Source organism: Myodes glareolus, chromosome 19 (genome assembly GCF_982192425.1).
Source record: "Myodes glareolus chromosome 19, mMyoGla1.1, whole genome shotgun sequence".
Taxonomy (NCBI): domain Eukaryota; kingdom Metazoa; phylum Chordata; class Mammalia; order Rodentia; family Cricetidae; genus Myodes; species Myodes glareolus.
The window spans coordinates 26,631,419-26,645,842 of NC_142044.1; the positions used below are offsets into that span (position 1 = coordinate 26,631,419).

General features: G+C 38.4%; 1 pseudogene; it reads left to right on the forward strand.

The window, feature by feature from the left end:
- The first annotated feature begins 11,890 nt into the window (after positions 1-11,890).
- Positions 11,891-12,199, forward strand: LOC148118922 (U6 snRNA-associated Sm-like protein LSm3 pseudogene; annotated as a pseudogene).
- The last annotated feature ends 2,225 nt before the right edge of the window (positions 12,200-14,424 follow it).

Consider the following 14,424-nt stretch of genomic DNA (forward strand, 5'->3'; position numbering starts at 1 on the left):
CATTCATAATTATGTATGTAAGCTGTGTTTATGTGTCAGAGGACCTGTGGTCCACTGTAAAAATTATGAAATGCTATGGATCAGAACTCCATGGAGGATTCTTTTAATTGATACGTTGTTTTACGTGATATATCTACTGGGATCAAAACAGATGTGTGCCTCCCACTTCAGCCAGCTGCCAAAAGGATCAAACACTGAAATGACCAGACCTGGAGTTTATACAAAGTTACAGAAGCTTGGGCCCAATCTGAAAAGCATATATCCCTCCAGGGTATGGACAAGACATAGAAAGTAAAATGGTAGCAGATTCAGCTAAGGTGGCATCAGTGTGCTTGTTCTAGGGGGTGGAGATGCTGACTCACTGGACCTTAATATTGTTATTGGTTAATGTTATTATTATTTTTTTTGGAATGTGACCTGTGAATATTCTGCAAAGAGAGTCAACAGGGAAAGAAATACCCACAAGTGCTTCCAACAGAAGCCATGGTCAGCAAGGCCTTGACTCTTCACAACAGACAAGAGAAGACTCAAGGGCCAGGGATACTTTTTGAACCCAGGTGACCCCAAGGACTGGACCTTCAGCTGGTCTTGATAATAAAATAAGAAAGTGGTGAATTTTGACTACCTGCATACTTGTTAAAACCCAGTGCGAAAGTATAAAAAAAGATTAAACAATCATTTTTTTAAAAACCCACAAAACCCTAATTAGACCTTAAAAGGGACAAGAATCCATGCCTCAAAAGCCTCCCATTGCTTGGAGCCTGCAAGAGGCCCTGCTCTGGTACTAAGGGGATCCAGACAGGTGAGTGAGTGGCCACACTGCCTTCAGTCCCAGGGAACTGAGTCCAGGCCCCATCCAATTCCCTAAGATTTTCTGGCTGTCCGGCAAGGTGTATTCCTGGCTGCTGGCCTTCTTTACCCCATTCCACTCTGCCCCCAAGCACTCCTTTTCATCTGCAAAGTCCTTGGACCCCAAACTCAGCCTGCCTCAGGGCTGAGGGGTTCAGGGAGCCAGCAGGGAGTTTTCCTACTGCTGGGGCTCCTTTGTACCTTCCAACAATGCCTCCCAACCTGCCTTTTTATCTGTGAAGTCCTTGGAGCCCTGCAAGAGGCCCTGCTTCCATGCTGAGGGGATCCAGAGAGGTGAGTAAACCTAATAGTCCAGGCCCTCTCCAAGTACCTGAGCTTATCTGGCCATCCAGTGGGGTGTGTTCCAGGCTACTGGCCTTCTTTACCCCATTTCACCCTGTCACCAAGCACTCCCTTTCATTTGTGGGGGTCCTTGGATCCCCCAACATAGCCTGCTTCAGGGCAGAGGGGATCTGAGAGCCTGGTCCAGTGCTGAGGGGACCTAAGAGAGGGTAAACCAATAAAAACTCCCAAGTACACAGTCAGTCACAGCAAAGATTGAACCAAGATGCCAAGACTCTCCTGGCTGCATTTGATGGAAGAGGTAGGCAGGCACCAACGTAAGAATTCCTCCAATATCCTGAAAAGCAACATGATAACACCAGAATCCAGTGAACACACAACAGGAAGACGTGAACATCCTAACCCAGAAGAAATAGAAGAAATCGACTTTAAATGTAACCTTAAACAGGAGACCCTTAAACAGGAAGTGAAAAACTCCCTTAAAGAAATGGAAGAGAAGACAAACAAAAAGTTAGAAGAAATTAATAAACCCCTCAAAGATACCCAAGAAAACCAAGCGCAGGTAAAGGAAACAGTTCAGGATTTAAATGGAGTTAATAAAGAAAACACAAATCAAGGGATGGCTGGATATGAAAAATCTGGGTAAACGAACTGGAATTGCAGAGATAAATATAACCAACAGAATACAAGAGATTAAAATAAGAATCTCAGGCACTGAGGATACTATAGAGAAAATTGACTAATTGATCAAAGAAAACGGCAAATCCAACAAATTCTTAACAGAAAACACCCAGGAAATCTGGGACACCAAGAAAAGAAGAAACAAAATAATAACAGGGGTAGAAGAAGGAGAAGAATTACAGCTCAAAGACCCAGAAAATATATTCAACAAAATTATAGAAGAAAACTTTCCCAACCTAAAGAAGGCTATTCCTTTGAAGGTACAAGAAGCTTACAGAACACCAAATAGACTGGATCAAAAAAATTCCCTTGCCATATAATAATCAAAACACAAAACAAACAGAATAAAGGAAGAATATTAAGAGCGGCAAAGGAAAAAGGTAAACCTATCAGAATTAAACCTTACTTGTCAATGGAAACTATGACAGCCAGAAGGTCTTGGATAGATGTGCTGCATCTATACTAAGAGACCATGGGTGCAAACCAAGACTACTATACCCAGCAAAGCTTTCTTTCATCATCGATGGAGAAAACAAGATATTTCATTACAAAAACAGATTTAAACAATACGTATCCACAAACCCAGACTTACAGAAAGTGCTAGAAGGAAAACCTCAACCCAAGAAAGCCAACAACACCCACAATAGCACAGACATCTGACAACCCTCCACCAACACAGCTCAAAGAAGGGAAACACACAAACACTACCACCAAAAAAATAACCAGAATGAACAACCACTGGCCATTAATATCGCTTAATATCAATGGACTCAATTCACCTATAAAAAGGCACAGGTTAAGGGAATGGATATGAAAACAGAACCCAACATTCTGCTGTTTATAAGAGACACACTTCAATCTCAAAGACAGACACTACCTCAGAGTAAAGGATTGAGAAAAGATTTTCCAAGCAAACGAACTAAGAAGCAAGCAGGTATGGCTATCCTAACATCTAGCAAAATTGATTTCAAACTAAAATCAATCAGAAAAGATGGAGAAGGACACTTTATACTAATAACAGGAACAATTCATCAGGATGAAGTCTCAATCCTGCATAAATATGCCCCTAATATAAAAGCACCCACATATGTATAAGAAACATTTCTATAACTCAAATCACACAACAAAATCCACACAATAATAGTAGGAGATATCCACACTCCTCTCTCACCAATGGACAGGTCAACCAGACAGAAACTTAACAGAGAAATAAGAGAACTAACAGATGTAATGAATCAAATGGACTTAACAGACATCTATAGAACATTCCACCCATACAGGAAACAATATACCTTCTTCTCAGCACCCCATGGAACCTTCTTGAAAATTGATCACATACTCAGTAACAAAACAAACATCCACAGATACAAAAAAATTGGAGTAACCACCTGTGTCTTATCAGATCACCATGGAGTAAAATTAGAATTTAACAATAATTCCACCCCCCAGAAAGCCTACAAACTCATGGAAACTGAACAGTCAACTACTGAACCACCCCTGGGTCAAGGAGGAAATAAAAAAAGAAATTAAAGTCTTCCTTGAATTAAAAAAAAATGAAGATACAACATACCCAAACCTATGGGACACTATGAAAGCAGTGCTAAGGGGAAAGTTCGTAACACCAAGTGCTCACATAAAAAAATAAAGATAAAAATAAAACAGAGAAAGCTCACATTAGAGACTTAACAGCACATGTGAAAGCTCTAGAAAAAAAAATGAAGCAGACTCACCCAGGAGGAGTAGAAAGCTGGAAATAATCAAAGTGATGGCTGAAATCAACAAAACAGAAACACAGAAAACAATCCAAAGAATCAATGAAACAAAGAGCTGGTTCTTTAAAAAAATCAACAAGATTGACAAACCCCTACCCAAACTAATCAAAAGGTGGGGAGAGAGAACACTCAAATTAACAAGAACAGAAATTAAAAGTGGGGCATAACAACAGACACTGAGGAAATTCGGAGAATCATTTGGTCTTACTACAAAAGCCTGTATACCACAAAATTGAAAAATGTAAAAGAAATGGACATTTTCTTAGATAAATACCATATACCAAAATTAAATCAAGACAATTTAAATAGACCTATGTGTTGTAAAGAAATAGAAGCTGTCATCAAAACCCCACCACCACCACCAACAACAACAACAAAAAAAAACCCAGGACCAGATGATTTTAGTGCAGAATTCTACCAGAACTTCCAAGAAGAGCTAAAACCTATACTCCTTAATGTGTTCCACATAATAGAAACAGAAGAGTCATTGCCAAACTCTTTTTATTAAGCTACAGTATCAACTACAGCTGATACCAAAACCACACAAAGACTCAACGAAGAAAGAGAATTACAGACCAATCTCACTCATGAACATCAGTGCAAAATGTCTCAATAAAATACTGGCAAACCAAATCCAAGAAAACATCAAAAAAAATCATCCATTATGATCAAGTAGGCTTCGTCCCAGAGATACAGGGCTGTTTCAACATTTGAAAATCTATCAATGTAATCCATCATACAAAAAAACTGAAAGAAAAAAAACCATATGATCATATTATTAGATGCTGAAAAAGCACTTGACAAAATTCAACACCCCTTTATGATAAAAAGTCTTGAAGAGTTTGTTATATCTAAATATAATAAAAGCAATATACAGCAAGCTGAAAGCTCACATCAAATTAAATGGAGAGAAACTCACAACCATTCCACTAAAATCAGGAACAAGGCAAGGTCATCCACTCTCTCCATATATCTTCAACATAGTGCTTGAAGTTCTAGCAACAGCAGTAAGACAACATAAGCAGATCAAGGGGATTCAAATTGGAAAGGAAGAAGTCAAGCTTTCGTTATTTGCAGATGATATGATAACGTACAGAAGTAACCCCAAAAACTCTACCAGAGAACTCCTATGGCTGATAAATAACTTCAGTAATGTGGCAGAATACAAGATCAACTCAAAAGAGATCAGTGGCTCTCCTATACACAAAGGATAAAGAACCAGAGAGGGAAATCAGAGAACCATCACCTTTCACAATAGCCACAAATAACATAAAGTAGCTTGGGGTAACACAAACCAAGGAAGTGAAAGATCTATTCAACAAGAACTTTAAGTCTTTGAAGAAAGAACTTGAAGAAGATACCAGAAAATGCAAGAATCTCCCATGCTCTTAGATTGGTAGGATCAGCATAGAAAAATGGCAATTCTACCAAAGGCACTCTATAGATTCAAGGCAATCCGCATCAAAATCCCAACAAAATTCTTCACAGACCTTGAGAGAACAATAATCAACATTATGGAAAAACAAAAAACCCAGAATAGCTAAAACAATCCTATACAATAAAGGAACTTCCGATGGTATTACCATCCCTGATATCAAACTTTATTACAGAGCCACAGTAATGAAAACAGCTTGGTATTGGCATAAAAACAGAAACGTTGACCAATGGAATTGAATTGAAGACCCGAATATTAATCCACAAACCTATGAACACCTGATTTTTGACAAAGAAGCTAAAGTTATACAATGTAAAAAAGAAATCATCTTCAACAAATGGTACTTGCATAACTGGATATCAACATGTAGAAGAATGAAAATATATCCATATCTATTGCCATGCACAAAACTCAAGTCCAAATGGATTAAAGAGTTCAATATAAATTCAACCACACTGAAACTGATAGAAGAGAAAGTGGGAAGTAGCCTGCAATACATGGGCACAGGAGACCACTTCCTATGTATAACCCCAATAGCACAGACAATAAGAGCAACAATGAATAAATGGGACCTCCTGAAACTGAGAAGCTACTGTAAAACAAAGGACGCAGTCATTAAGACAAAAAGGAAAACTACTGAATGGGAGAAGATCTTCACCAACTCCACATCAGACAAAGATCTGATCTCCAAAATATATAAGGAACTCAAGAAACTAGACATTAAAACTCTAAATAATCCAATTAAAAATGGGATACTGAACTGAACAGAGAATTCTCAACAGAAGAAGTTCAAACGGCCAAAAGATATTTAAGGACATGTTCAACTTCCTTAGCTATCAGGGATAGGCAAATCAAATCAACTTTGAGATACCATCTTACACCTGTCAGAAGGACTAAAATCAAAAACACCAACGATAATCTATGCTGGAGAGGATGTGAAGTACGGGGAACACTCATCCATTTCTGGTGGGAATGCAAACTTGTGCAACCACTTTGGAAATCAGCGTGGTGATTTCTCAGAAAATTGGGAGTCAACCTACCTCAGGACCCAGAAATACCACTCTTGGGAATAGACCCAAGAGATACCCAATCATACTACAAAAGCATTTGTTCAACTATGTTAATAACAGCATTATTTGTAATAGCCAGAACCTGGAAACAACCTAGATGCCCTTCAATGGAAGAATGGATAAAGAAAGTGTGGCACACCTACACATTAGAGTACTACTCAGCGGTAAAAATCAGTGACATCTTGAATTTTGCATGCAAATGGATGGAAATATCTTGAATGAGATAACCCAGACCTAAAAATATGAATATGGTATGTACTCATTAGTGGATTCTAGCCATAAACCAAGAACATTGAGCCTATACTTCATGATCCTAGAGAACCTAAGTAATAAGGTGAACACAAAGAAAAGCATATATAGATCCTCCTAGAAATTGGAAGCAGACAAGATTATCAGGAAAAAGTTGGGAGCATGGGGGTGGTGGGTGAAGTGGAGAGGGATAGATAGAAGGGAGAAGGGGAGGGTTGGGGAGAGCTTGGGGAGTGGGATGATTGAGATGGAGGAAGGATGGATATGTGAGCAGGGAAGAAGATATCTTAATTAAGGGAGACATTGTGTGGTTGGCAAGAGGCTTGACTCTACAGGGGTTCCCAGGTATCCATAGGGATGTCCCCAGCTAGGACCCTGGGCAGTGGAGAAGAGGGTGCCTGAACTGGACTTGTCCTGTGGTCAGACTGATGACTATCTTGAATATCACCATAGAACCTTCATCAGGTGACGAATGGAGATAGAGACAGAGACCCACATTGGAGCACTGGACTGAGCTCCCAAGGTCCTGTTGAAGAGCAGAAGGAGGGAGAAACATGAGCAAGGAAGTCAGGACCGCAAGGGTTTGGTCCACCCACTGAGAAAGTGTGCCTGAGCTAATGGGAGCTCACCAAATCCAGTTGGACTGGATCTGAATGAGCATGGAATCTAACTGGACCCTCTGAATGTGGCTGACAATTGGGGCTGACTGAGAAGCCAATGATAATGGCACTTGGGCTTTGTCTCTTCTGTATGTACAGTGTTTTGGGGATTCTAGTCTATTTGGTTGCATACCTTCCTAAGACTGGATGGAGGGGAGAGGGCCTTTGACTTCCCACAGGACAGGGTACTCTGCCCTCTCTTAGGACTGGAGTGGGATGGGGGAGGGTTAAATGTGAGTGGAGGAGCAGGAGGGAAGTGGAAATTTTGAATGTTATTATTTATAAAGTAATAAAAAAATAATGAAAAAAGCCTCCCATTAAAGGGCTGCAGAAATGGATCAACAGTTAAGAGCACTGACTGCTCTTTCAGAGGTCCTGGGTTCTGTTGTGGGATAATATTATTTTATCCTGTAAGATTTGTCACCTGTATTGGTTTTAATAGAACACTGATTTGTCGGTAGCCAAGCAGGAAGTACATGCAGGGCAAGCTAACTAGGAGAATTTTGGGAAGAGGGAAGGCTCAGTCTGCAGTCACCATCCAGATGCAGAGGAAGCAATATGAGAATGCCTCACTGAGAAAAGGTACTAAGTCACTTGGCTAAACATGCATAAGAATTATGTTTTTAACCAGTCAAAAATTTCATAACAGAAAGCAGATTCATGGTTACCCGGCGCTAAAGGTAGGAGTAGACCATACTACAGAGGAGGTAAGATGTCTAGGAGATTTTTAGACAGGGATAAGAGGTTGGTTTTGCTGTGGTTTTTTGTTTGTTTGTTTGTTTGTTTGTTTTTTGGGTTTTTTTTTTGGTTTTGGTTATTCAAGACAGAGTTTCTCTACAGCTTTGGAGCATGTCCTGAAGCTAGCTCTTGTAGACCAGGCTGTCCTTGAACTCATGGATATCTGCCTACTTCTGCCTCCCAAGTGCTGGGATTAGAGGTATGTGCCACTACCACTCAGCCTAGAATAGAAGGTTTTAAACTGATTGTGTTTATAATTTCATGATTAATTTTTGTACAGAAAAAAACATTGAATCTAATTTGTTAAATTACTGAATTGTAGTCACATCTATTGATACTGGGGCTTGGGGCTTGTTCATGTGCTTTCAGGTAATATTGAAGTTCTGTTTAGAGAGTTCTTATGTTCTCCAGTGTCTTGAAGAGTATTTACATATGTTTCTTTCCATGAAAAAATTTTAACATTTCAGGTGATTTTATTTTTAATTTTTCTTTTATTAAAAATAAATTTTTCATATATTTAAAAAAAGAGTTATGTTTTTTCTATTTATTATATAATAATAAATAATTTTATTTATTTTTATTGTATTACTTATATAATAAATAACTTATTTATTATAATTCATATGAAAATTGTTTACTATGTAAGAGCTAGTTAATAAGTCTGAGCTAATAGACCAGTTTATAACTAATATAAGCCTCTGTGTGTTTCTTTGGGACTGAATGGTTACAGTCCCGGCAGAACAAAAGCTTTCATCTACAAATGGCACCCAAACATTTAACAGGGAGTTCCACATAAAGTCTGAAAAAGCTTAAAGGAAAAAAAAAGATTCTAGACAGTCAAGAACAGAGTCAAATGCAGATTCTCTGCAACCATCTTTCCTCCAGTAGATTCTGTTTGCTGGCAGTGTGCAGAGGTGTAGTTCATTTAAGAGAGGCTTCCTGACTCAGTTTTAGCTGCAAAATCCTTGCTTCTCCTTTGAAATCCTGCCATCAAACACTTAAAAGGTGTTTATGAGTAGTTTGTAGCATGCTTCTTGGTGGTGGCAGGGACCTTGAGACTCCACAGAGTTGTGACAATAAGTGTGGCTCCCACCAGTATCTCTGCCATGAAGCTAAACTCAGAAATCTATGGAATGGATAGAGCCATGACTGGAATCCTAACCATATCACTTAGCAAATTAATAACACATGTAATCAGAAAAAGAAAGATACACAATAAAAAGAGATTCGGATTTTTAAAAAAAGCTTTAAGTGGTTTATAAATATATGTAACCTTGGGAGAGAAAAGAAAAAGGATAGAGGAAGTACTTTAAAAAAAAGAAAAAAGAGAGTAGTTGGGTGTGGAGGCACACGCCTTTAATCCTAGCACTTGGGGGGCAGAGGCAAGTAGTTCTCTGTTAGTTCAAAGGCAGGCTGATCTACATAGTGAGATACAGGATGGCCAAAGACACACAGAAAAACCCTGTCTCAAAAAACCAAAAATTAAAATTAAAAATGAAAGGAATGCAATTTAAAACTGTCACATAAATATGTGAAATACATATATGTAGAAGGAGCAGCGGGCTGCGTTCCTGCCTGGCTCCCGCATGACTAGCTTTACACCCAGAAATAACAACACACAAACTGTATTCATTTAAACACTGCCTGGCCTGTTATCTGTAGCCTCTTATTGGCTAACTCTCACATCTTGACTAACCCATATCTAATAATCTGTATGTCACCACAAGGTTGTGGCTTACCGGCATGAGTCTAGCCAGCATCCATCTCAGGAAGGGGAATCATGGTGTCTGCTTCACTGCCTTCTTCCTCCCAGCATTCTGTTCTGCTTACTCCACCTACCTAATTTTCTGTCCTATCAAAGGACCAAGGCAGTTTCCTTATTAACCAATGAAAGTAACACATAGACAGATGAGACTCCTACATCATTTCCCCTTTTTCTGTTTAAACAAAAAAGAAAAGTTTTCACTTTAACATAGTAAAATTACATATAGCAAAACAGTTATCAAGCAAGAATTACAGTTACAATATTTATATCTATTTTATCTCTTATCATAACTAAAGAAAACTATAACTATAACCATTTTTCAACTCCATCAAAGACTCCAGAAGGATATAATATTATCTAAGTAAACAAGAAACAAGCAACTTTCAAACTCTAGAAATGACAGAGACATTTTGCTGCCTGTACAGTCACCCAAAGTTCCTCTGTACCATTGGGGCATCCATCTTCAGCCTTCAGGCCCATAGCATCCAGCAGACTTTTCCATGAAGCAGGAAAATTTAAGACAGCTTAGTCACTATCTGCTGTGTCCTGTAGAATGTCTCACAGACTCTTTCATGAATCAGGAACCCCGAAAGACCATCTCACCTTTAGGCAAGTTTAGCAGTCCTCTCTCTGCAGGTTTTTTGTGTCCAGTTTATGCATCAGTCCAGGCAAGAGCAGTTTCTTGCCCAAATGGCTATCAAACTACATAAGGAGCCTCTTTGATGCCCATCTTCCTCTTGAAATAGATTGGTGCTGCCAGGAGCAGACATGTCTCATTGTCATGAAAAGTCCTAAGTTATTAAAACATTCAAAATACCATTTTCTGTAGTCTTTGAAAGATATGAAGAATGCCTATCTAACTGAAATATATCTCTATATATCTAGAAAATCTAACTAACACAACTACAAGCTTGACTATCATTGACGATTGATTGGTGATGGGATAATAATATATTGGTATTTGTGAGTTATTGTTTTTAGAAAATTGTATTGGTGTTGATTCTTGTATATTGATATATTGAATATTGTATGTGAGTATGCTTCTACCTCTATTTGTATTGATATATATACATATATTTACATTTCTACCTCTGATTAAGATATTTATATATTGTTTATGTAATGATATGCATTGTTTACATTTAGAGGTCACTGTCCTCATTCATTGCACAGTTTTTTATTCTTAGTCTTCAAGTTAAATAGATATCGAGAATTATAAATCAATAGTTATATATATTTGTGATACTTATATTTAGGCTAATTAGGTTCCTTAGATACATAGAGATTACATTTAGTATAGATAGTATAATCTTTAACCTCTTTGAAGAACTGTAAAAGAATGGCCTTTAATTTAACTTAGAATTTCGTGATAACAAGACACATCACTCCTGGCATCACTGCTCTACTTCTGAGAGAATGTTGAGCACCAAAGAAACTCCACTTGGAACTTGTCTTCTTCCTGGCAGAACTGGCCTTTGGGCAAAGAAAAAGCCCATACCTCAACCACTGACAAAATTACAGAATATCTGTAAATGGATAAAAACAGGATTCTCTTATCTTGCCAAGACAGGGTAAGAGCATTCTAAAAGGCTCCTTGCCTTTAAAAATGACATGTCAGTTACATCAGGCCTTAGCCAAAGTTGGTTGACTCAACATTGCAAACAAGACTTTGGGTGATTGCCCAGGTAATCAGTTGTCTCTTCCATTTGTTGCACATTTTGGAAGTTTCTCACTTGTACTTCCGTGCTGCTTGAGTAAAATTATTTCCCTTCTCAGATCTTTGATGGAATTGAAGATTAGATAGTTGTAGTTACCCTCTACATTTTTTAGACTATTTGAAGTAAAATGTTTAGTAAAACTTTTGTTATATGTTTCTTGCTTAATATTGTTTGTTGTTTGCAATTTTATATTTATTATTTGTTTCTATTGTGTATAGTTGTATTTGGTTTTGTTCTGTCTTACTTTAGACAAAAGGGGGAGATGATAGGGGAGTTCAGCCAATCACATTCTGTCCATGGGGTGTGTTGCCCTAAGGTAAAAATTTACCTATAAACCTGGCGGGTGCGCTTCCCTCCCCTCTCTTGGTCCCTGCATTCCGGATGGACCGTTGGGACTCTGGTGTAAATTTTCCTTCTGTTTATTAAAGCTGTATCTTTTATATTAAGCTACATTTTTAATTATCGATTGACCACGCCCACTACACATATAGAATCTGGGTACTGTATTTTATTATGTTGTCTTTGAAATGCTTGACTGCTCAGGAAGGAAAAACAGCTGCTAAAAACATTTAATTATAAATGCTGCTGGATTAATCCAACCTTTGTATTTTGAAAAATGCCTTGACTGGGAAAGGGTGCAGTGTTTGAAACATGGTGGACGACGTAGATCAGCAACAGACCACCAATACCATAGAAGAGCCCCTGGATCTCATCAGGCTCAGTTTGGATGAGTGAATTTATGTGAAGATGAGAAATGACCGAGAGCTTCGAGGCAGATTACATGCTTATGATCAACATTTAAATATGATCCTGGGAGATATGGAAGAAACTGTGACAATGATAGAGATTGATGAAGAAACATATGAAGAGATGTATAAATCAACAAAACGGAACATCCCCATGCTCTTCGTCCGGGGAGATGGTGTCGTTTTAGTTGCCTCTCCATTGAGAGCTGGCTGAGACAAGAGGATCCTGTGTAGGAAATGGAGACTTTGCCTCTTGAGATGTACAGAACACTCACAGAGAGAAGCTCACACTCATTCTGATAACAGAAATTTCCCAAGGATCCCTCTACCCTCAAGGAAGTTCATTTCCGAGTAATTCATAGCCTCTCAGCTAAATCCCATGCTTCTTTTCTCCAGCCCTCCTGTCAGTGTCGCCAGCCTCCTCGCTTTTTTCAGGAGTTGTTTGTCCATTGTTCTTGCAGTTACTTTCAGGTTGTTTTTCTTTAAATTAAATTTGATGTCCCTTTTTAAAAAAAATGCCTTGACTTCAAAATTTAAGACAAAAGATATGTTATCTTGGTAAAGAGGTTTTGCTTTTGTTTCCACAGGAAATGAAAGGCTTTGAACTCATTTTTGGTTAAGAAAAATAAGGTTTGATTATGAAAGAGCCCCTAAAAGTCTCCAGTAACAATGGATGGTTGAGTTGATCCAATGTTTCAGAGCACCTCTGTTGCAGTTTCCTCTGAGTTCTACATCCAGAAGAGCTCAAGACTGCAGGCTGAGATGATTCAGTTTCAAAGAATACTTCAGTTAAGACTTGACCATAGTCCTAAATTTTCTTTAGGTCCCAATAAGATTATCAGTGCCCCCAATCAGCAAGAAGCATCCTAAAAAACTACGCCCACAAAATGGATTATGGATGTCTATCTTTGTTTAGAGTGTTGGTTACAAGTTGTTATTGATAATGGTCAGGGAAAAAGCTTAAAAAGGAGTTTAGATCCAGAGTTACTTTTTGAAAGGAAGAAAGGAGAAGTGTTGTGGGATAATACTCTTGTACTCTGTAAAGATTTGTCATTTGTGTTCGTTTAGTAAAACACTGATTGGCCAGGAGCCAGGTAGGAAGTTCAGGTGGGGCAACCTAGACTAGGGCTAGGAAAATTCTTGGAAGAGAAAAGCTCAGTCTGCAATCACCAGCCAGATGCAGAGGAAGCAAGATGAGAATGCCATACTGAGAAAAGGTACCAAATCACGTGACTATGATAGATTAGAATTATGGAGTGATTTAAATGTAGGAGCTAGTCAACAATAAGTCTGAGTGAATAGGCCAAACAGTTTATAATTAATATAAACCTCTGTGTGTTTTCTTGGGACTGAATGGCTGCAGGACGAGGAGGGACAGAAATTTCTGTCTACAGGGTTCAACTCAGCACCCACACAGCAACTCATAACTATAACTCCAGTTCCAGGGTTTCTCTGTGTGACCCTGGCTGTGCTGGAATTTGCTCTAAAGACCAGGATGGACCAGAACTCATACAGATCTGCCTATCTCTGCTTACTGAGTGCTGAGATTATACATACATATTTTATTTTATTTATTTATTTATTTATGTATATGCATACATATATGTTTATATACATTTATGTATTGCCATATGCATAAAATATAGTGTACACGTATTAGAGAAGCATGCAATATCTCTATCTCTGTCCTTAATCTATGTCATCTGGCATGATGGTCATGAGTTCTATCAGTATGTGATGTAATTTTATAACTTATGGCTGAATAAACATTAACCATGCATGTATACCACATTTTCTTTTTCCATTCATCTTTTATAAAATTCTTTATTTTATGTGTATGGATGTTTTGCCTGCATATATGTACACTGCATGTTTCTGTTGTACCTCAGGAGGTCAGAGAAAGGCATAGGATGCCCTGGAACTGAACTTATAGATGGTTAAGAGCTGCCATGTAAATGCTGGGAATTGAACCCATACCCTCTATAAGAACAGGCACTGCTCGTAACCTGTGAGCAATCCTTCCACCCTTTGCCTCCATTTATCTTTTGATGAGCCTGTAGGCTGAGTCTGTATGTTGACTATTTGGAATAGTTCAAGGATAACTTGGATATGTATATTTCTGCTGTGTGCTGACATGGGGACTCTCTCTCACTTTGGTGGTGTAGGAAAAATAACAGGGATCACTGAGAGCCAACTCAGTACATACTGAGTTGTACTTTGTTAAGTACAACTAAACTTTGTACTTCTTTCTGTCTGGTACTAGCAACATGCCCCACTCATTTGACTGAGTTTGCAAGGACATGCTCAAAAAACTTCAAGGAAAAGATCTGCATGCCATCCAATATCTGTCAAATGCAAAGAAGTTCTGCCAGTTTGTGAAAATGCAGAAGACCCCTCAGTCACTGTTTTGAAAATCTGAAGATACTCCGGTTGGATATT